At 38.0% G+C, this 24122-nt stretch overlaps 1 pseudogene; it reads left to right on the top strand.

Moving 5' to 3' along the window:
• Positions 1-23737, top strand: part of LOC130026835 (proteasome subunit alpha type-3-like) — a 70233-nt pseudogene extending 46496 nt beyond the window's left edge.
• Positions 23738-24122: the final 385 nt, after the last annotated feature.

Below are 24122 nucleotides of genomic sequence, written 5' to 3'. Positions count from 1 at the left end.
ATTTTTTGTTGGACTAGAGCGATAGCACAGCGGTAGGGTGTTTGCCTTGCACGCAGCAAACATGGCCGACCCGAGTTCGATTCCTCCGCCCCTCTCAGAGAGCCTGGCAAGCTACCGAGAGTATCTCGCCTGCACGGCAGAGCCTGGCAAGCTCCCTGTGACGTATTCGATATGCCAAACACAGTAACAACAAAGTCTCCAATGGAGACATTACTGGGCCCGTTTGAGCAAATCGATGATCAATGAGAGGGCCTTTACTTTACTTTACATTTTTTGTTACAGTTACTAAAGAGTATTCCGCTCACACGGCAGAGTCTCGCAAGCTGTCCGTTGTGTATCAATATGCCAAAACCAGTAATTACAATGGGTCTCATTCCCCTGATCGTGAAAAAGCCACCAATATGGCAGCGTTGAGAAGGATGAGGAAGGAGAGGCTGATAAAATCTCAAGGCCGAACTAGGCTGCCAAAACAAAGGAAGGCAAAAATGTTTGTCTGTACTTTCAATGCACGTATGCTAGCATAGGATGCATCCTTCGAGGACCTGATGGTGCAAGCACGAAAGATCAAGTACAACATCATTGGTCTGACTGAGACAAGAAGGCATCAATCACATCACGCCGTTTTCAACACTGGAGAACAATTGTTCCTCAGAACATGCGATAAAAGAGGCATCAGAGGCGTCAGTGTCCTTGTCAACAGGAACTTGGCAATGAGCGTTGATTCATTCGAATGCCTAACAATGCCAATCAGATGTTTACACTTGAATAGATGTAGCTCACTGTCAGCAGTTTCTATCTTTGTTGTCTACGCAACAACATCCAATTACGGTGAAAGAGAAATTGAGAAGTTCTACATGGAGCTGGAGAAGTTCTATAAAGAAGACCACACCTTCTACAAGATCATTGTCGGTGATTTTAATGCCAAGATAGGACCGAGAAGATCAGCTGAAGAACTTCACATCAGAACCCATGGCCTAGAATGGAACAAAGTAGATGAGAGACTGTCTGAGTTCATCATGTCGACCAAGACCATCCATGGTAACTCACAGTTCCAGAAGGCTGAATCTAAACGTTGGACATGGGAGTCTCCCAGTGAACGGTTCCACAATGAAATAGATCAGATCACATTCAATCAACGGTTTTGCCTAACCAATGTCGCTGTTGTGCAAAATTCCAAATGGGATCGGACCACTGTCTCCTTCATGCAAAATTCTACTTCACAGAGCAGGGAGAAAGGGCTGCAAAGTTTAAGAAGAGAACTCCCAGAATGACCACCAACTGGGAGCTCTTTGGGACTATTGCAGAAACATGGGAAGATGCTGTTCTGGACAACATTGATGAAGAATACGATCGACTGATTAAACACCTCCATGATTGTGTGAGGAACGCCAAGAGAGAGTCACAAAAAAACTCATGTCTTTGAAAACGCATGCCTCAGGCAACCGCAAGAAAACGTCCCAGCTCGCAAAGCAGTGCAGAGATGTGATCAAGTAGACTTCAAAGAGAGAAGAGCAGAAGTGCTGGTAGATGAGGCAGAAGCCGGTAAAAACATTCCTAATGCCCGCTTGTCCTTCGCCAACTACAAGTCCAAGACGATTGTCCTCTGACATCCTGATGGATATATCACATCATCCAGAAGGGCAGTGGAGAAGATTATCCATGAATTATACTCAGATCTCTTTGATAGCCATGTCCACCTGCCCACATACCAAATTTCACAGGATGGATATACCTTTTCCAATGTTCTCCCTTTCGAAATCTGACATGCCATTTTGTCGGTTAAGAAACGAACAGCACCCGGCCCAGACAAGGTCAGACCTGAACACCTGAAGAACCTGTCGCCAGCACTCATCAATACGTTGGCTCGGCTCTTCACAAGCAACCTGTCTGAATGCAAGGCTCTGTCCCAATGGAAAACCAGCAGGACTGTACTACTGCACAAGAAGGGAAACATCCACGACATTGGCAACTATTGCCCAATCTTCTTATTGTCTGTCATCTACAAGCTGTTCACTCAAGTTGTCCTGAATAGGATTGGTAGTACACTAGATGAAGGACAACCATGTGAGCAAGCTGGGTTCCGGATTCAGCACCATCGACCATATCCACATGATAACCAAGCTCATTGAGGTTTCTCCAGAATTCAAGATACTGCTCTGTCTAATGTTCATTGATTTAAAGAAGGCCTTTGATTCTGTTGAGATGGAAGGGGTCATTGAAGCCCTAGCCATTCAGGGCACTGAAACTCAATACATCAGGATCCTCCTTCAGCGGTATTATGGATTCACTACCAGGATTCACTACCACCATTCTACAACGAAGTAATCATGGATATAAAGAGAGGGGTTCGGCAGGGTAATACCATTTCACTGAAACTCTTCAGTGCCACCCTCGAGAATGTCATGCAATGACTGGGATGGGAAGGAATGGGATTGAAAATAGATGGTCGGCAACGACACCACCTCCACATCACTGATGACATTGTTCTAAGAAACACCAAGCATTAGCCAAGTGGCACAAATGCTGGCTGACTTCGACCATGAGTGTGGAAATGTCGGACTACAGCTGAATCTTACGAAGACAATATTTATGAGAAACAGCCTCGTTCCTGACGCTCCAACAGAACAACCATCTCAGAATGCAAGTTATGTGTACCTAGGTCAAGAAGTCAACATGACAAATGACCTGGCACCTGAGTTGCGCAGGAGGAAGAGAGCAGCTTGGAACGCCTTCAGGAGCAACAAAGAAATGGCTAAGAGGATGAAGAACCTCCGGCTCTGGGCACATCTCTTTGATTACACTGTTCTTCCGGCATTAACATACGCCTCAGAGACCTGGGCCCTATGCAAACAGGATGAGAACGCTATTTGTGTCTCCCAAATATGAATGAAAGAGCTATGCTTGGAGTATCACATTTTGCTCAAATGAGAGAAAGAATCCGGAGTTCTGAGCTCCATCGACGATCAAGAATCAGGGACACTGTCTCATTTGCCAAGGTGTCAAAAGTCAGATGGGTTGGACATGTAATGAGATTTGGAGACGACCGCTGGACTAGAGCCTTTACGACTGGATTCCAGGGGATGTCAAAAGATCATGTGGCCGCCCACCTACCAGATGGTCAGACTTCTTTATTAAGATCCGGAACGATCGATCGGTTTGAGGCTCTTCATGTTCCTCGAATGAAGCGACGCCATTGGGCTATACTAGCCTACGACAGGGACAAATGGAGACGTTACTGGCGCCCGCTCGAGCAAATCAATGATTAACGGAATTCAAGTGATCAAGTTACTAAAAGGGACAAAAGATTGTCTTTACATATAAATTGTTGCTGCTTAAAATACTTACTATCAGTCATTTAAAAATATAAATATGTCAATATTGACACTGAGTTATAGAAAACTGAGACCTCCATGATCTTTTGAAATCACATAAAGCTACTGATGTATCTTTTTCTGACCTTTCAGTATTTCATGAAAGTTATTATGTTTGTCCTGATGTATGTCTTTATATGTCAGTCCATAAAATAGTGATTTCTTTTAAAAAAGATATGCACTTTTTCCTTTTCTTTTTTTTTAAATTCAATCACTGTGAGATACAGTTACAAAGCTTTCATGATAAAGTTTCAGTCATACAATATTCCAACACCCATCCCTTCAACTTTGTACATTTCCTGCCATAAGGCACTTCGCTTCTCTCTCTCTCTCTCTCTCTCTACCTCTCTCTCTTATATTTGGGCATTATGGTTTGAAATACAGATACTGATAGAATATGCACTTTTTAAAACCATGTAAATATATAATATCACATGGCCCATTGATTTGAGAGAATTATTTTAAGTTTAAATGTGCTTTAATTTTTTTTCTCTAAAACAGAAATTTCTGTATTGTTTCAAATGCTTTTTCTGAAAGTAAGACTATGTACATAAAATATGGCATTATTTTTTGTTCTTTTGTAAACCAGCTTTCTTTTTTTTAATTAGAGAAACACCATGATGTACAGTTGTAGACTTACAAATTTTCGTGCTTGGGTTTCAGTTATACAATGATCAAGTACCCATGCCTCCACCAGTACCCATTCTCCACAGGGTGGGATGGGGGATGGGCAGTGGGAGGGATACTGTGATTAGGGGTGGTGGAGAGAATTCTTAAACAGATATCAGAACTAAGTTTTGTCAAACAGATTTGAAGACAAATTTATACTTGAGTAAACAAATACAATTCTTTGGGAAAACAGTTGTTCTTATATCTTCTCAGCTCAACACCAAATTCATAGAGCAGAATCAAATAGAACAATTCTTAATGAAGTAAATGCAACATTTAGAAAACATAGGTACATATGTTGCTTATAGATTACACAAATCTATAACACAGAAGGCTATGAAGACTTCTGTGACCCAAACTTAGTTTGTACAAAAAAACTTTTCATTAGAATGAAGGTAAATGGAACATCTGATTCTCCCTGTTGGTTTTAACAAAATGCTAATTCTTGAGTTCATGCCATATCTACTGAATTAATGAGTTGGAGCCCTGGAATTTGTATTTGGATTAAGCTCCTCAGGTGCTTCATAAGCTATCTGAAGATAGAGTTTTGGCATACTTTTCAGATTTATTTGCCCTCAAAATGACATTTTTGCTTCAATATGTGAAAACCAGATCTGATTTTAGATGAAAATATTGGAAAATTTGACTATGCATGTTATTGTTTTGTTTTTAAGAACTGGGAACTTTGATCTATGGAATGCATACATGCTTGCTCCTTTACAGATACTATTTCATATAATTGTAACCAAAATCATATGGCAATATTATTTTATCATTATTATTAAATGAGTTTTATAGATAAGAAAGTAGGATCAATGATGTATAAAGGATTTCACAGATAGCTAATGGAAATTTTAAGAGTTCCACATATAGTAAATAGAAAAAGTATTATTTGTGTCAAAATTTAAAGTCCTTTCTGTTATTTCAAGTCTCTGGCATGTACATACTGGACAGAGGAACAGAAGACCACTCATCTTTGAAGTAAACATATGTTAAATAATACACACTTGTTCTTTTGATAATTAAACTCTCAAGGTAAAATTTTAATGCGAATTTCACAGTTGAGACACAAAAATGTATAAAAATGTGCTATAAACATTTGTTTATACATAATATGTTTACATATAATCCTACACTAAATGACTACTGAGAATTAGGTATAAATTTGAACAAAGCATGCTTTCTGTCTTATTTATGGGAGTATAAAAACTATTGTAAAAGCAAAGGCAGTTGACCTATAACATAATTTGTGATAAGAGCTAGTTTGAGAAGGAGCAAACATACAGAAGAAATCTAATTTAGATTAGAACTCAAAAGGGAGCCATTCAGAAAAGTGACATTTGTGCTAATACATGAAATATGAGAGAGATTACCAAAGTAAATACTGAAAGGAAAAGATTTTCAGGTAAAGATACTATAATATGAACAAGATAGGAGTTAGGGAAAATTTTTTACTTCAGGAAATAAAAGTACTATAACCATCACAGAAGATAAGGTCTATGTTGTATGATCTAATGTAAAATATCATATATATGATATTAAAATGAAAAATTATTGGTAATTCTGTATTAAAACATATAGAATAACTGCTTTTTACATTTTAAAAGATCGTTCTAGGTTTCATGTGCCAATGACCTACGAGCAGCAACAATTCTGAGGGTGAGCATCAGTTTACCTCAGTTTACCCTGTACCCACTATGGATCACTTTTCCTATTCCATTTGACACTCAGGATAACATCAAAAGCATCCTAAGGGTAAGTACCTCTGGTTCAGCATGCCACACACATGGAAGCCCCTCTCCAGTGCTTAAAATTGCACAGACAGCAAGGACTTTGGGAAAGCAAGTCAAACCAAACTCACTGATGAGAGAAACCCATGAGCAGTGATTGGCTAATATCCCACCCCACAAGCAACACAGCACCAAAAACAAAGAAAAAAACTGAAGTAACTCAATCTCAACTGAGGGTGAAATAGGTATGGGAATATTTTCAAGTACATCAGACTTGCTTAATAAACCTGGAAAAGACCAGAATAGCATTGATTTTGATGCTTGCCTACATGAAAAATACTTTTCAATAATAAATAAATAAGTAAACTTGTAGGAAAATTGTGCTCAGAAATAATTCCTGTTAGTTGTCCCTATGCAGTGCTGAGGATAGAATCAGCATCATAGAAATAAATGTATAAATCAATTTATATGACTTATAAATCAATGTCTTAAAATCCATACTATACTAATGAGGCTGGTAAAAAGATGGGTAACTCATCTATTTGATCTGACCTCCTTAATGTCTTCTAAGGTAAAGTCATCAACTGAAACATAAACCTAACTTTATACTCTCCATTTATTTTCAAAGAAGTGTACTAAGTTGTCTAATAGCTACATATTTGTCAGAATGTGGTTTAATCACAGAATCTTCATTAAGACACTATAATAAGAGCACAGAACTACTCTAGGACCAAAAATTCATCAGTGTCTCTCCAGAATAGAAAACATGGACTTCTATAATATACTGTCCTCCCATCGTTCATCGATTTGCTCGAGTGGGCCCAGTAATGTCTCCATTGTGAGACTTTGTTATTACTGTGTTTGGCATATCGAATATGCCACATATCAAATACATCACAGGGAGCTTGCAAAGCTTTGCCTTGCGGGCGAGATACTCTCGGTAGCTTGCTGGGCACTCCAAGAGGGGCAGAGGAGTCAAATTCGGGTCAGCCAACTTTGCTGCGTGCAAGGCAAATGCCCTACACACTGTGTTATCGCTCCAGCCCTCTATAGCATACAAGAAAACAAAAACAGTGTCTTTTTTTTATATAAAAACATGGTTTTATATTCACTGTGACTGTCCTCCCATTGTTCATCGATTAGCTCGAGCGGGCCCAGTAACATCTCCATTGTGACAATTGTTACCATGTTTGGCATATCAAATACATCACGGGTAGCTTGCCAGGCTTTGCCGTGCGGGTGAGATACTCTTGGTAGCTTGCCAGGCTCTCCGAGAGGGGCGGAGGAATCGAACTCGGGTTGGCCATGTTGGCTGCCTGCAAGGCAAATGCCCTACCCACTGTGCTATCACTCCAACCCTCTATAATATACAACAAAACAAAAACAGTGTATTTTTATAACAAGATGGTTTTTATATTAAGAAATAATATTCGATGGACAATCAAATCTCAAATTTTAAGAAATGAGAAAAAGACCAAATTAAACTCAAAGTCTAAAGGGAAAACATATTTAAAGTTAGAATAAGAATAAAGTAGAAATTAAAAAAACACTAAAACTCAAGGACACCAAAGCTATGCCATTTAAACAATAGTAAATACTGACAAATCCCTTAGCTAATCAAAGAAAAAAAGAGAAACACTAAATAAATCACTTAATCACTTAATCACTTAACTTCCCGTTAGTTGTCGATTTGCTCGAGCGGGCGCCAGTAACGTCTCCATTTGTCCCTGTTGCGTGCTAGTGTAGCCCAATGGCATCTGTTCGCTCCGGAAACATGAAGGGCCTCAAACCGATCGTTCATGATCTTGACGAAGAAGTCTGACCATCTGGTAGGTGGGCGGCCACGCGGTCTTTTGACATCCCGTGGAATCCAGTCGGTAACAACTCTAGTCCAGCGGTCATCTTTAAATCTCATTACATGACCAGCCCATCTGATTTTCGACACCTTGGCAAATGAGACAGTGTTCCTGATTCTTGATCATCGATGGATGTCAGAACTCAGGATTCTTTCTCTCATTTGAGTGAAACGTGATATTCCAAGCATAGCTCTTTCTATTCTTCTTTGGGAGACCTGAATAGTGTTCTCATCTTGTTTGCTTAGGGCCCAGGTCTCTGAGGCATATGTTAATGCAGGAAGAACAGTGGAATCAAAGAGATGTGCCCGGAGCTGGAGGTTCTTCGTCCTCTTAGCTATTTCTTCGACGTTCTTGAAGGCGTTCCAAGCCGCTCTCTTCCTCCTGTGCAGCTTGGGTGCCAGGTCATTTGTCATGTTGACCTCTCGACCTAGGTACACATAGCTGTTGCATTCGGAGATGGTCATTCCGTTGAGAGCAAATGGGGCTTCAGGAACGAGGCTGTTTCTCATAAACATTGTCTTCATAAGATTCAGCTCTAGTCCTACCTTTACACACTCACAGTCAAAGTGGGCCAGCATTTGTGCCGCTTGGCTGATGTTTGGTGTTATTAAAACAATGTCATCAGCAAAGCAGAGGTGGTGTAGTTGCCGACCACTATCTTCACTTCCATTCCTTCCCATTCCAGTTGTCGCATGATGTTCTCGAGGGTGGCACTGAAGAGTTTTGGTGAAATGGTATCACCCTGCCGGACCCCTCTCTTGACATCAACGATCACTTCTTTGTAGAATGGTGAGATCCTGGTAGTGAATCTGCAATACAGCCACGGAGGATCCTGATGTATTGGGCTTGAATGCCCTGATTGGCTAGGGCTTCAATGACCGCTTCCGTCTCAACAGAATCAAAGGCCTTCTTTAAATCAATGAACATTAAACAGAGCAGCATCTTGAACTCCCGAGAAACCTCAATGAGCTTGGTTATCGTGTAGATATGGTCGATGGTGCTGAATCGTTTGCGGAACCCTGCTTGCTCGCATGGTTGTCCTTCATCTAATGTTCTGCCAATCCTATTTAGGATGACTCGAGTGAACAACTTGTAGATGACAGACAATAGGCAGATCAGGCGATAGTTGCCAATGTCATGGATGTCTCCCTTCTTGAACAGTAGTACGGTCCTGCTGGTTTTCCATTGGGACAGAACCTTACATTCAGACAAGTAGCGAGTGAAGAGCCGAGCCAGTGTGTTGATGAGTACTGACGGCAGGTTCTTCAGGTGTTCAGGTCTGACCTTGTCTGGGCCGGGTGCTGTTTGTTTCTTTACCTACAAAATTGCGTGTCAGATTTTGGAAGGGAGAACATTGGGAACGACATATCCATCCTGTGGAATTTGGTATGTCGGCAATTGGACATGGCTATCGAAGAGATTTGAGTAGAAGTCATGGATAATCTTCTCCATTGCCGTTCTGGAGGATGTGATGGATCCATCAGGACGTCGGAGGGCAGTCATCTTGGTCTTATAGTTGGCGAAGGACAGGCAGGCGTTACGAATACTTTTCCCGGCTTCTGCCGCATCTACCAGTACTTCTGCTCTTCTCTCTTTGAGGTCTTCCTTGATCGCATCTCTGCACTGCTTTGTGAGCTTGGACGTTAGCTTGCGGTTGCCTGAGGCATACGCCAAACCAAGCTGGCGAATTAGCTGAACAGTTTTCGAAGACAGGCGTTTTTTTGTGGCTATCTCTCTCTTGGCGTTCCTCGCACATTCATGGAGGTGCTGTACCTGTCGATCGTATTCCTCGTCAATGTTGTCAACAATGGCATCTTCCCATGTTGCCGCAATAGTATCAAAGAGTTCCCAGTTGGTGGTCATTCTGGGAGTTCTCTTTTTGAACTTTGCAGCCCTTTCTCCCAGCTCTGTGAAGTAGAATTTTGCACGAAGGATACGGTGGTCCGATCCCATTCAAAATTTTGGGACAACAGCGACATCAGTCAGGCAAAATCGTCGATTGAATATGATGTGGTCTATTTCATTGTGGAATCGTCCATCGGGAGACTCCCATGTCCATCGTTTAGATTCTGCCTTCTGGAACTGTGAGTTACCATGAATGGTCTTGGTCGACATGATGAACTCAGACAGTCTCTCACCTGGTTCGTTCCATTCTAGGCCATGGGTTCTGATGTGAAGTTCTTCAGCTGATCTTCTCCGTCCTATCTTGGCATTAAAATCACCCACAATGATCTTGTAGAAGGTGTGGTCTTCTTTATAGAACTTCTCTAGCTCCACGTAGAACTTCGCGATTTCTCTTTCATCATAATGAGATATTGGTGCGTAGACAACGAAGATAGAAACTGCAGGCAGTGAGCCACATCTATTCAAATGTAAACGTCCGATTCGGGTTGTTAGGCATTCGAATGAATCAATGCTCTTGGCCAAGTTTGTGTTGACAAGGACACCAACGCCTCCAACACCTCTTTTATCGCATGTTCCGAGGAAAAATTCTTCTCCTGTGTCGAACAGGGCATGGTGAGATTCATGCCTTCTTGTCTCGGTCAGACCAATGATGTCGTACTTGATCATTCGCGCTTGTACCATCAGGTCCTCGATGGACGCATCTGATGCTACCGTACGTGTATTGAAAGTACAGAAGATCATTTTTGTCTTCCTTCGTTGTGGCAGCCTAGGTCGGCCTTGAGATTTTGTCAGCCTCTCCTTTCTCATCCTTCTCAGTGCTGCCATCTCGGTGAAGCCTTCAGGGTCAGGTGAATGAGACCAGTTGTAGTTACTGGTTTTGGCATATCGAATACACAACCGATAGCTTGCAAGGCTCTTCCGTGCGGGCGGAATACTCTCTGTAGCTTGCCAGTCTTTCCAAGAGGGATAGAGGCTTTTGGGGCGACCTCTCATCACCCTTGTAGGTGTTACCATATTTGAACCCTATCAAATATGGTACGACAATTCCGGAAGATGGGTATTTAGTGTCTTATGTTGTGTCGGGTCCGGAAAGCGTCTTGGAGTGTGGCGACGGCTGGGTAGTGGAAGTAGCGTCGTAAATAGGATCAGAAATAAAAGAGAAGTTAAAACAGACACCCAAATAAGTAAAGCGATTGCTAATTTATGTACATTAACATATTTATGTCACTTACTTGGTAAAGTTGGAGGAAAATTATTACAAAAATCTTATACAGGGCCAGAGGGATAATATAGCTGGTAGGACACTTGCACTGCACAGGGCCTACCAAGGTTAGATCCCCCAGATTACATATGATCCCTGAGCACTCCCAGGAGTAATTCCTAATTTCTGATCCTGGAGCAACCTCTGAGCATAGCTGTTTGTGGGCCCCCCCCAAAAAAAAAAACCTACTTGCAATTTTGTGAGGAAAAATTCAACCTTCTAGAAATCAATTTAACAATAAAATGGATAAATTTAGACATTAAAGTGATGATTAAATATTACAATAAATATGAAAATGCTCAAGTGAATGGAAAAGGACTTTTCATGGTTTACTAGAAAAATATTGTTGGAATAACCATTTTACCCAGAGCATGTAATAGCACAGCAAGTAGGGAGTTTGCCTTGCATTCAGTCGACCTGGGTTTGATTCCTCTCTCCCTCTCAGAGAGTCAGAAAGCTACTGAGAGTATCCTGCCCGCACGGCAGAGCTTGACAAGCTCCCTATGACATATTAGATATGCCAAAAACAGTAACAACAAGTCTCACAATGGAGATGTTTACTAGTGCCTGCTCGAGTAAATCAATGAACAAGGGGCGGACAGTGCTACCAAAGCATAGAGTACAATGCAATTCTATGACTAGAGTCATACGTATGTAATACTACCTAAATTTGTATGCAACCAAAATATACCCCCAAGATATTCAGAATAAAAGGAAAAATAAAAGAATAGATGCATCATGTTTTCTGAATTTGCATTATAAAGCTAAAGTAATCAGGGACTGGAAAGAATGTACAGCAAATTGGGTGCTTGTTTTGTATGTAACAAGTTCAATCCACAACACCTCAGTTAGCCGATAGAGCTCTAATAGGAGTGATTCCTGAGCACAGAGTCAGGAATAAGCCCTGAACAACAGGTACAGTCCAAAGAAACAAACCAACCAAACAAACAAAAAAACCCCTATGATAATAAAAAATGTTTGTGGCTATAGTAAATCCAGATGTACAGACCAGTGAAACAGAATTGGATTCTATAAGTAAACCCTGAGATAATTCGATAATAAATTCAAGGCAGAGGAGGGGACAGCATGAAATAGAAAAAGGAAAGTCTCTTTAATAGTTTTGACAAAACTGGTTAGCCACCAATTAATCTTGGATCACTTTTCATAAAAGTTAACTTAAAGTAATAGAAAAACTTAGATATGAGATTCAAATTCATAAAGTTCATTGAATAAAAATAGAAACAAAACACCTATGCCTTCTGAGGTGTTTTTACTGAATTGACTCCATTGGCAAGAGAGAAAAAAATTAAAAAGTGAAATTATATCAAACTAAAGTTTCTAGACAGAAAATTGTCAAAAAAATCTAGCATTATAATAGAAAACATGTTACTGAATGTGAGAAAATATTTGAAAACTATATCTATAAAACTATATTTAAAGGACCAAGAACTCACAGAACCCACCAAGAGAACAATCCTATCAAAAATGGGGAGGAAAGCTATACAGGCTGAATCATAAAAAACAAAAAGATGTCCAAAAGGCACATGAAAAAGTGTTCCCTATCACTGAAAATTTGGGAAAAGAAAATTAAAATGCCAATGAACTATCATCACACAACCATGAGAATATCCTATATCAAATGGACCAGAAACCATTGTAGGCAAGGATTTTGATATCACTAGAAATGGAATATAAATTGTTTAATGGTAAAGGTAAAGGTAAAGGCCCTCCCGTTGATCGTCGATTTGCTCGAGCGGGCCCAGTAACGTCTCCATTGGAGACTTTGTTGTTACTGTGTCTGGCATATCGAATACTCTCGGTAGCTTGCCGGGCTCTCCGAGAGGGGTGGAGGAATCGAACTCGGGTCGGCCATGTTGGCCGCTTGTAAGGCGAACACCCTACCCGCTGTGCTATCGCTCCAGCCCAAATGATCTACGGAAATGTTATGATTTTTAAAAGGGTGAAAAATAGAACTATTGCATAATCTACCAATATATTTTCTAATATATATGTATATGAATTTGTATATTCATATATAATGTAAATATATGTATATATAATTCATACATGTATATGAATTGTATATGCATATATTTACATATATTTCTTTATACATTTATTTATTTATACACATTTATATATAGATTCCCACATATATATCAGAAATTTACAAAGCTATATCCATACCAATATTCATTAGGAAGGGCTGGAGTGACAGCACAGCAGCTAGGGCGTTTGCCTTGCATTTGGCCGACCTGACGACTCGAGTTTGATTCCTCTGCCCCTCTCGGAGAGCCCGGCAAGGTACCAAGAGTACCTCGTCCTCATGGCAAAGCCTGGCAAGCTACCCATGATGTATCCAACATGCCAAACACAATAACAACAAAGTCTCACAATGGAGAAGTTACTGGGCCCACTCGAGCAAATCAATGAACAACGGGAGGACAGTGCAGTACAGTGAAGTGCAATGTTTTCAATTTTTTCTATATACAATATCTAAAGTTTGGAAACAACTCAAGTGCCCAATATGTGGTTAAAAAGATATATCTGTAGCTTATGGAATACTACTTACTTCACATAGAAGATGAAACCTTGCCTTTAGCTACATGAGTAAATTGACTTCAGTGGTGCTGTGTCAAGTGACCTAAGTCTGAAGGAGAATGACAAATACCAGTAATTTCCCTCTTTTGTAGGACATAAAGAAAAAAACAGGGGAACAAACAATGTCCACTAGAAACAAACTTTTAAGCTCTATCGACAGAACTGAGGTTATAGCGTGGTGAGCAGGTCCATGTTGGAAGTCTTATGATTTGTGTTGGGTAAGGTATAGTAACATTGTGCCTGTAAAACTTGTAACTATATGTACCTATATAAGCAATATTACATAAATTAAAATATTTATTCACACATAAATATCATATTTTTGAATTATTTTATGTGGTAGTGTGGTTTGTAACAGTTATTACATTGTTACTCCATACTTGCTATGCTACTTCACTACAAGCACCACCATAGTATCAGAACGTCACTGCTGCTGCTGTCCCAGTATGCCCTCATTCCCTCATACCCTCTTTGTCATTGTAGGTAAAAGCCCCATAGGTACTATTTTGGAGAAGTTTTTTGGGGGGAGGCAGGGAGGACTTTTTAAAAAAATTCACAGATGCGTGAACATTTCACAGCAGAACCTGGCAAGCTAACCATGGCATATTCAATATGCCAAAAACAGTAGCAATAATGGGTTTCATTCCCCTGACCCTGAAAAAGCCTCGAATATGGCAGCGTTAGGAAAGACAAGTAAGGAGAGGCTGCTAAAATCTCAGGGATGGGATGAACGGAGACGTTACTGGCACGCACTCAAGTAAATCGATGAGCAATGGGATGACAGTGATACAGTGATGCAGTGATGTGATCATTTGGTGATTGTCGTTTTCCTTCAATTTACTTTATTTCGCATGAGTTGGAGGCAATCATGATAATGGTTTTAGTTTAAATTGTTATTTTCATGCTCTCTTCACCAAATGGGTGGTGGTGGTGAAATAGAAAAAGGAACATTAAGAAACATGAATTGTGTTTGGGCTGGAAAATACTGTAAGATATTTGCTTTGCATGTGGTCGACCAAGGTTCAATCCCTGGGACCTCATATATTCCCCTGAACGCCACCAGGAGTCATCACAGTTGCACATAGTAAGTGCTGAGCACCACCAGTTGTGCCTAAAAATATTATATGCTATATATGTTATAGTATATATTATATATTATATCATATATAATATATTCATATATATTATATATGAAATGTGGTTAGAGACTTTAGGAGAGTAAACTCAAAGAAGCGTGATGGGGTTTTTATATGGTGGTAAATACTCAAGAATAAGTTGTATTAATGAAAATCTCTTTTGTAATTTAATTTTTTTCATAACACACTGTAGGAATATAGATCTATGGAAATAGATATTTGTGTAATAGATATTCAAGACTAAAGGTCATTGGCTTTTGTTTTGTTTTGTTAAAGTTCAGAATATTTGCCAAGAACTAGCAAATCTAGAGTGTAGTAGCTTGTACCTACATTTTATCTGCCTCTAATACAGTCAACGGAATTTTATGGGTTACTATTTGAGAAAAAAAGTGCTAATAGTGCATCAAATCTTGCTTTCTAATATTGAAACTAGACAATAAATTAACAAGAAAGAACAAAAATACTAAACACCGGTTACTTGTTACAGAACAGTATATTCTTAATGGGGAAGTAATACAAGAATCCTCTAATTCACCACAGTATGTTCAAATGTTCCTATATTTGGAAATTCTTCCATTATTGCTAATTTTTTTATATTGCAGACACACTGCTGAGGGAATTTTGTTGTTTTTGAAATACTTATCTTTTGAAGAAAAAAATACACTTTTGGAGTACCTCCCCTCAATCTTTATTTTCTTAAAACTATTTTCCATATCTAGTTTATCTTTGTTAATGGGCAACAAACAAATTATGATTTCATGGAAATAAATGTTGATTAAAATAGATTTTCTATCACATATCTAGGAAACACAGATACATAATTGCTAATAAAATTTAAGCAGCAATGGTGTGTAAATTGATTCCTTTAAGAGAAATGTGCTGTTCTGGGGTCATTATTTCACGAATGCATCATTCATTATCCCTGGTTACATTACATTGCTTATTCAAACTTATCTTAAAATCCCAAACAAAATAAAGAACCAGTCTAAGTTTTTGAAAAATGTGACTTGTTAGCATTTCTTACAGATGGCGACAAGTTAATTTTCACTAAATGGATCCACATGGGAATAATATTGAATACTTTTTCTGCAAATCTTTCATTATAGGATCAAATATTATGAATTTCACATTTAAAACAAACTAAATTTATTTTATAGCAATTTCATGCACGTATCTATTTTCGAGTTTTATGCAAAATCAGCTATCATACATTACATGTAATATTGATTCTTGCCTGTACTTTAATTTTCAAAGTAGAATTAGAACTATATATGCAAATTTTGAGTAATAACCTCATAAATACTAGAATTTACTCTTATATCAAAATTCACTGGGATGGAAAACAATCTTTTTGTTGAAATGTATATGTATGGCCTAAACAATTATCATCATGAAAAATTCTTAAGATATGTTGACAATGTGTTATAAAATTAATATCTCTTTCATGTTATTTGATTTTGTCAGAGACTATCAGAATACAGACCGATGTTGACAATATTGGTATTAGGGGAAATAAAGGTATTCTATTTCTGAAATTCAGTTAGTTCTGGTGAGGTAAATTATGAACTTAAGAAGGTGCCCTTCTGAAGTGATTTTGAAAGTTGAGCAAGCAAAGATGAGCAAAAACAAAACATACATCAGAAAGTCAAAGTTATATGTGATATCTCCGGTATATTAGAATTCAATAATATTTTTTATGTTAGTATTCAGCATAAAGTAATCAATAAGTGTAAATATTCAGTAGCCTGTTTACTAATACATGATACACACATTCTATGGCAGGTATGATAGTACAGTGAGTGCTATCTTGCCTTGCATGCTCTCAATCCAGGTTCATTCTCCAGCACGCCTGAGAACCACCAGAAGTGATTTGTAAGCTTAGAGCCAGGAGTAAGCCCTGAACATTGCCAGGTTAACACAAAACTAAACCAAACAAAACATGGTTCAAATAATATTTCAGATGCTTGATATAGAAAATAAACAAAATCTCTGATCAACACTTATTCTAGAGGAAGAAAGAGACAATAAAAAATAAATTAGTAAATTGCTCCTAGGATAATAAATTGCATGGGAAAGCAAAACAAAAACAAGGCAATGCAAAATGCAAGGAACCCATGGAAGGTGGTGCAGGTCATTATATTCACCTATCTAATAAATGAGGTGGAAAAGAAAAAGTGATATCAAAAAAGTATGGTACTCTTTCTTTAAAGTGCTGGGATTAAAGCAGATACTTGGAGGGTGAGAGAGAATGTTTTCTGTTCAAAGGCTCAGAAGTGAGTTCTTATCTTACTTGCTTATAAAAGTTGCAATGGAACCGGAGAGATAGTAGAGCAGGTAAGGTGCTTGTCTTGCATGAAGCAGACCCTGGTTCAATCCCCTCCACAATATCTGGTACCAGACTCCTGCCAGTATTAGGTTGAATCCCGGTGACCCAACTCTCCCTAACCTAAAATATGTTGAGATGTTTGTAAGTGAGTTGAAGAGAGGGTACCTGGACTCAGGGCCAGAGAGATACTAGTGGAACTGTCTTCTTATCACTTTTATTTTGGCTTCTACAGTTCATGTCCTTCTCCATGGTTTTCCTATTCTCCAGTTTTAAAAGGAAAAGTTTTGCCATCTGGGGAATATAAAGTAACAAACTGGTAGACAAACACCAAAAAATAACCAAGACAAGTATAGAAGGTTCACTCCGGGGCTTGGAGGCCAGCCGCACATTCTGAGGGAGAAGGCAGCTCAGATAGAGAGGGGAGCACCAAGTAAAGGGTTCTTTGGAATTTTAAAATGATATTTACATGCCACTACTTTTTTTAATGATGGTAGTATGGAACTGACAGCCCATTTGTTAACGTCCTCTGGAAAAATCTGATCTCCAGTGCTGTTTCTTCTATACTTTAAATTTAAAGTGAGTGAGAAACCAAATGAGAGGCAGCTAATGTTCTCTAAATTCTCCATAGATGGTCTTATTGTAAAACAAGAAGGCAGTCTTTGTTGGAAATTTTAACAGTCTGAAAATAAAAATGCTCATTTTTTCAGATCTTGTTCATTATATTCTCAAGAAACAAAATCCAGAGTGAAAACTTCAATCTTTAAAGCCCTCATTTTATTTATGCCACTGTCCTTGCTACAAATATAAACAACAGTTAAAAGGAAAAAGAAAATACTGTTCCCTGAAGAGGCTGACAATGAACATGAGAAAGCTGTCCAAGGTAGTGGGAATTCAATCTTACTATTCTTGTCAGGTATGGTTTTAGTACTTGAAATCGTTCCTAAATACATCTAAGTTACCAGCATGATTTATCTTTTCTAAAATAGAAGAATTTTAAAAATATTTTGGTGATATAATATTTACTGAGGGGCTTTTTTTTTCTTGTGAGCATTTCTCTTAATTTGAGGAGAATATTACTTCAAATATTCTGTGTTGACTTTAAGATGATCCTATGATTAACTATTTGAGAGTAATTTCCCTACAAATTTCAATATTATAACATAAAATGGTTATTTTATTTTCAATGTGATAACAAGATGAGCACACTCACATCTATTGATAATGTATTTCATCTGTTTTTTTAAGTGTCTAAATGCCACTTGAATCCAAATTTAATAATTAAACAGTAGTGGAGGGAAATGGACACTAGAGGGGTATGTGGGGCCAGAATGCTGTTTTCATGAAACTCTAGCCTTAACAATACTCTAAGTCACTGTGCCACAGTTAAAATAAATATTATATTTGTTGAGAAAATATATGAATTTAAAATGCTAACTGATTTTTCATGTGTATCAAAGCAATTTTGAATACATTACAAAGAGTTATGTGGGAAAGAGACCGATTTTTAAAGACAGGGCATTACATTTGAGATGACTACTTGGTAGACTGTATCACGGATTTAAAAATTTCCTATACATTTATCTTCTAAATCTGTATAAAATACATGAGAAGCTATAAAAAGTACTTAAAATTGTACTATCATTCAAGACATATTATCCATATCCTCATTTTCAATATATGTATAGATTTAAAATGTAAAACATACGTAACTGATTCCTTAGGAGTCATGTACTTTCTATTTTTAGCACTTCCTTGTTTACAATACTCAAAGCAGATATAATTAAATATAGCTCAGACAGAAGTTGCAACTTATGTTTAGTCTAAATAGCATGTTATTCAAAGTTAGGCCTACTTAATTATTTTATGAACATTATATACAAAAATAAAGATATATGGTATCTCAATAATATTAGATAATTATAATAAATATTCACTTTAAAAGTGGGAAATTACTTTTTTGACATATCAATAATTTTTATTTTGTTCCCCCCACAAATGAACAGCAATATATTGTTATTTGAATGCAATAAATTTAATGGTCAATTTATAACACTAAATCTAATGAATAATTTTAATATCTATCCTGAAACTGGAACAAAATTTATGAAATATAGACTCAAGGAACTTAAATGAATTTTTAACTATTTCAAATGAATGGACTTTAATAAACATAAAAGAAATAATGTATTATTATTATTATCCAAAACAAAAAAAGTTTATAGAATCTTACTAAAATACAAGTGAGCTTGAGTTTTATCACGCAGAATTTAATTGGTTTGCTTGTGGTCTACATTTTAAATATAAATGATGTCCCATCTATTATTGTATGTCTCTAGATAATTTTAATACCTTGAATATATTACAAAAGTTAGTTTAATCTATTACTTCTTTTTTTAATACTTTATGGCTGAATTGCTTTCAAATTAATTTACATTGGAAAAAAATTACCCAGCAAGACTCTAATAAGACATAAATGAGCTTCTCAAAGAGAATTCTTTGTGATTTGATTATCACTAACCAGAGGTAAATAAATACTCTAAATCAAATTTGTTCTTAACAGAGATTTCTAAAATAGAAAATATATGAGTAAAATAAATTTATAAATACACTTAAGTGTAATTTTATTCATTTATTTTTATAAGGGCTGGAACAATAGCACAGCAGGTAGGGTGTTTGCCTTGCACGCAGCCAACATGGCTGACCCGAGTTCGATTCCTCCGCCCCTCTCAGAGAGCCCGGCAATCTACCAAGAGTATCTTGCCCGCACAGCAAAGCCTGGCAAGCTACCCATGACGTATTTGATATGCCAAACACAGTAACAACAAATCTCACAATTTTTTGTGAGATGTTACTGGTGCCCGCTCGAGCAAATCGATGAACAATGATCACAGGACAGTGCAGTGCTATTTTTATAAAGTCACTGTAATGAACATTCTAAGTTCACTCAATAACATTTATCCCATTCTACATTTTTTTCAGAACGAATAATGCCAATTTGTTGTTGTTGTTTTTGTTATTCTTTCCAATGCATATATATATATTTATATGTGTGTGTGTGTGACCTGTGAGGATTAAAATTGAAATAAATAAAAGTATTTGAATTATCTGAAAAAAGTTTTCTTTTATAAGTGAGTGTAGCACTGTATCACTGTCATCCCATTGTTCATTGATTTGCTTGAGCAGATGCCAGTAACATATCCACTTGTCCAGCTGACATTTTAGCAGTCTCTCCTTACTAATTCTTTCTAATGCTGCCCTATTGGAGGTTCTTTGAGGGTCAGGAGAATTAGGCCCATTATTGTTATATTTTTGGACGTATCGAATACATCACGAGTAGCTTGCCAGGCTCTGCTGTGCGGGCCGGATACCCTCAGTAGCTTGCAGGGCTATCTGAAGTGTAGATAGGGCATAAGGTATAAGAAAAGTTATTTTGTATAACTTTCAAACTGGATACTCCAGGAAATAATGTGTCGCTCTCTTCCAGGAACTTTGCTTTATAGTCTCTGGATCTTGGCTTTTGATGAGATTACATGGTATCAGGAGCAGTTTGTGTATGTGACTGCCAAGGAGAAAACTGTGAGTCTGGGTGGAGGAGGTGCCCAGCCCCTCCCATCCGATCAGGCTTGGAGGTCTCAGCCACGGGTCCCTCATACCTGGGTCCCTCTGTCGGTTCCTTCATGGGTGAGGCTCGTCCTAGTGTGTGGAGAGCGGCCTTGAGCATGCCTGTGGCTGGAGGTTTTCAGCTGCCGGGGTTATGCTTGGGGTGGGGAGGGAGACTCAACCCACCCCCCACGAAGAGCCCCAGTGAAGACACCCTGGCATAGGGACAGGAGATTCTGCTAAATGAGACTAACAGAAAAGAATGCTCATCCTTTTTTCCTCAAAAGTAGGTACTGAGAACTTTAGTATTTATCCTCCTGCATATCCGAACATAAAGCCACTACGAAACATTACAGAATATATTGAATCTTGGAAGCATTGTTGACAGCTCACATAACAACTTTGAAGTCCCTACCCTAGGTTGAACAATATGTCTTAGGCAATTTATTTCTCTTACAACCAGGCTATGGTGATAATAAAGACTTTGTTTAAGTCAAAGTGATGAAAACAACACATAAAATATTTTACGTATTTTGGAAAATTGAACAGTATATGATTCAATTAAATATTGAAGTTATAACTTTATGTTGTAACTTTATGAGTTTATGTGCAAACAAAAGCTGAAATCTCTATAAAAATCTCTTAAAATTTTTGATAGATACCATTCCAAGTTGAAAAATGAGGTGAGGATCTCTATATAGGGGTTTCCCTTAATATCATCAGAGATGATTAAATTCATGGCCATTGACTTTATTCCACACTAGGTGGATGACAGGAAAAAAAAAAGAGGAAGGAACTTCCTCCTAGGAGTAAAAGAAGCAAGGATTAGTGAATAAAACTATGGAGAAAACTGGTTTCAACTAACCACTGATACTAAAATCTGATTTTGACCTAGAATAACCCAAAAGCTCCCGCCCTATGACTGAGAAGATACAGACATGATTTTCACTATCCTGGAAAACTAAACCCAGTCCCGAAAAAGAAAGAGGCAGAGAAAAATAGTAGAATCAGAGGTGTGAGGAAACACAGCCCATTGGATAAAAATAGATTGGTTGCTCCTCTCTTGGACACCCCACTTTCTCTCACTCCAGGAAATGACTTTTGCTTTCACTTTCCTTTGACTTCCTCTTTCTATTTTCCCTCTTATTTTCACTTTCTAGCTTCATTTTCCCTAATAAATGTTTGATTTGTTTTCTGACTGATATTCTCTTGAATTCTCTCAGGAGTGTACAAACACCACATGATTCTGATGATAACAATTTGACATCTCTTCAAATATTTTAGATACTTTTCTGAGGGTTCTTTAAAATAAAATAAATATTTTAATCAATAGCAGCCATACTGTGAATGGGCCTAATCTAATCAACTAAAGGTCTTAATAGAGAGATACTTTTTTTTATGTCTCCAAAGTGTACACTCAAAGCTACACATAACTTCTCAGAGGCACATTGATCAAAGGACTTGTCAGGTTGTAGTGAACCTAAAGCTAAAATTTCTTTGAAAGCTCATTTTAGATCTGGAAAGGTAAGTTTATGCTCTGGTAGCTCCAGAAAAGAATGTTCTCTGTGTTTCTTGTACTCATATAGAGAATTTATCTATTTCCTCATAGAAACTCATAAAAATTAGGAGATGCCTTTGGGATTGTAGAGAGAGAAAGCATGTAGAGATCAGACTGTATTCTTTCTGGCCCTATGGTTCTGGTTTCTGGGAATAGAATTACGAGCAGATACTTAACTTTTTTGTTGAATAAGCTGGATCTAATTTCTTATGGCTTTATATCCCTTTATTTTTTTCTTTGATTTTGGGTCACACCTGGCAATGCTCAGGGGTTACTCCTGGCTCTGCCCTTCAGGAATCACTCCTGATGGTGCTCTGGGGACCATATGGGATGCTGAGAATCGAGCCAGGGTTGGTAGCGAGCAAGGAAGACGCCCTACCCACTGTGCTATCTCTCCAGCCCCTTTATATCCCTTTAAAGTCTTATCATAGAAGGGAATTTTCTCGCACTGGTGGGTTCTAGAGAATTCTACAAAAGATTCGCATAAAAACTCAGATAGTTGAAAGGTAGAGTATCCAGTTTTAGTAGATGGATACAGGTCTTCCCCAAATACACAGGCCTCTACCTGTTCCATGGGTGAGATTTAAAGTGATTGACTAGAAGCTTTGCAAAGTTGGAAAAGTGCCTCAGGCCTTGAAACCCTCCTGATTCTCAGTGGATTTAGCATGATAAATTTCATCCACACTGGGTATGACTTAAGAGCTTCTGCATTTTCTCCTGATGGAAGAGTTTTTTTTTATTTTCTGATGGAAGATTTTTTAACTTGAATATCCCAGGAAAGTTGCAGAACATAGTAGCTATTGGAATTTGATGTAAAGAGGCAGTTGTTTGGGTGGTTGAAAAATTGTTTCTAAACTTTATGAAGGTAAAAAAGGTAAAGGCCCTCCCGTTGTTCGTCGATTTGCTCGAGCGTGCCCAGTAACGTCTCCATTGGAGACTTTGTTGTTACTATGTTTGGCATATCGAATATGTCACGGGGAGCTTGCCAGGCTCTGCGGTGCAGGCAAGATACTCTCAGCAGCTTGCCAGGCTCTCAAAGAGGGGCGGAGAAATCGAACTCGGGTCAGCCATGTTGGCTGCGTGCAAGGCAAATGCCCTACTGCTAAAAGATTCAAATAAACAACTTTTTAATGCTGATCAACATGTTGGAATAGCAGTAGGAAGTTTGTTGGCAGATGCATGTTCTTTAAACACTGTAAGAAAAGAAGCTTCCAACTTTAGATCTAACTTTGACTGTAACATTCCACTAAAACATCTTGCAGACAGAGTCGCCATATACATTCATGCATACTCATTCTACAATGCTGTTCGACCTTTTGGCTGCAGCTTCCTGCTCTATTCTTACAGTGTTAATGATGATGGAAAACTTTATATTATTAACCCATTAATTTTTTTCATATGGTTATTGGGTTTGTGCCATTGGCAAAGCCAGGTGAGTTGCAAAAACAGAAATAGAAAAGCTCCAAATGAAGGAAATGACCTGTTGGGCTGTTGTTAAAGAGGTTGAAAAAATAATTTATTTAGTACACAATGAAGTTAAGAATAAAGCTTTTGAATTAGAGCTCAGCTGAATTGGTGAATTAATTAAAGGGAGACAGGAGATTCTCCCAAAAGATATAAGGGAAGAAGAAGAAAAATTTCTAAGGAATCTTTTGAAAGAAGATGAATCAGATAACAATAATGTCACTTCAGCACCTTTTAAATTACATAATAATGTTATGTAATTATATTTAGCTTTGTGGATAATTACCTATCCAATATTGAATTTTCATTAAAATTTTGTCTTGTAATAAATAAAGTGATTGACTAGATTCATCTCATTAGCATAGAAAAGTGTTATGGAGGATACATGAGCAAGAAGGTAGATTCAGCTTCAACACAATTGACTGAGTCATCTGAAAGAAATAATAGCCACAGTTGTGTTAGCACAAAGGACATGCAAACTAAGTGTAGAAGTACCTTTGACAATCTATAATCTTCATCTAGGTACACTACTCCTTGAAACTAAGGATAAAGCCGCCTCCTCAGATATCAGTGCTCTTCTTTTAGATAATTCTGACCTGACTTTGAACTCTAAACCTTGCTACCTGATTGCTGAACAACCACCCT

Source organism: Sorex fumeus, unplaced genomic scaffold (assembly GCF_029834395.1).
Source record: "Sorex fumeus unplaced genomic scaffold, SorFum_2.1 ptg000035l, whole genome shotgun sequence".
Lineage (NCBI taxonomy): Eukaryota > Metazoa > Chordata > Mammalia > Eulipotyphla > Soricidae > Sorex > Sorex fumeus.
Note: the sequence above shows the minus strand (reverse complement) of the source record. Positions and strands in the feature narration are given on the sequence as shown.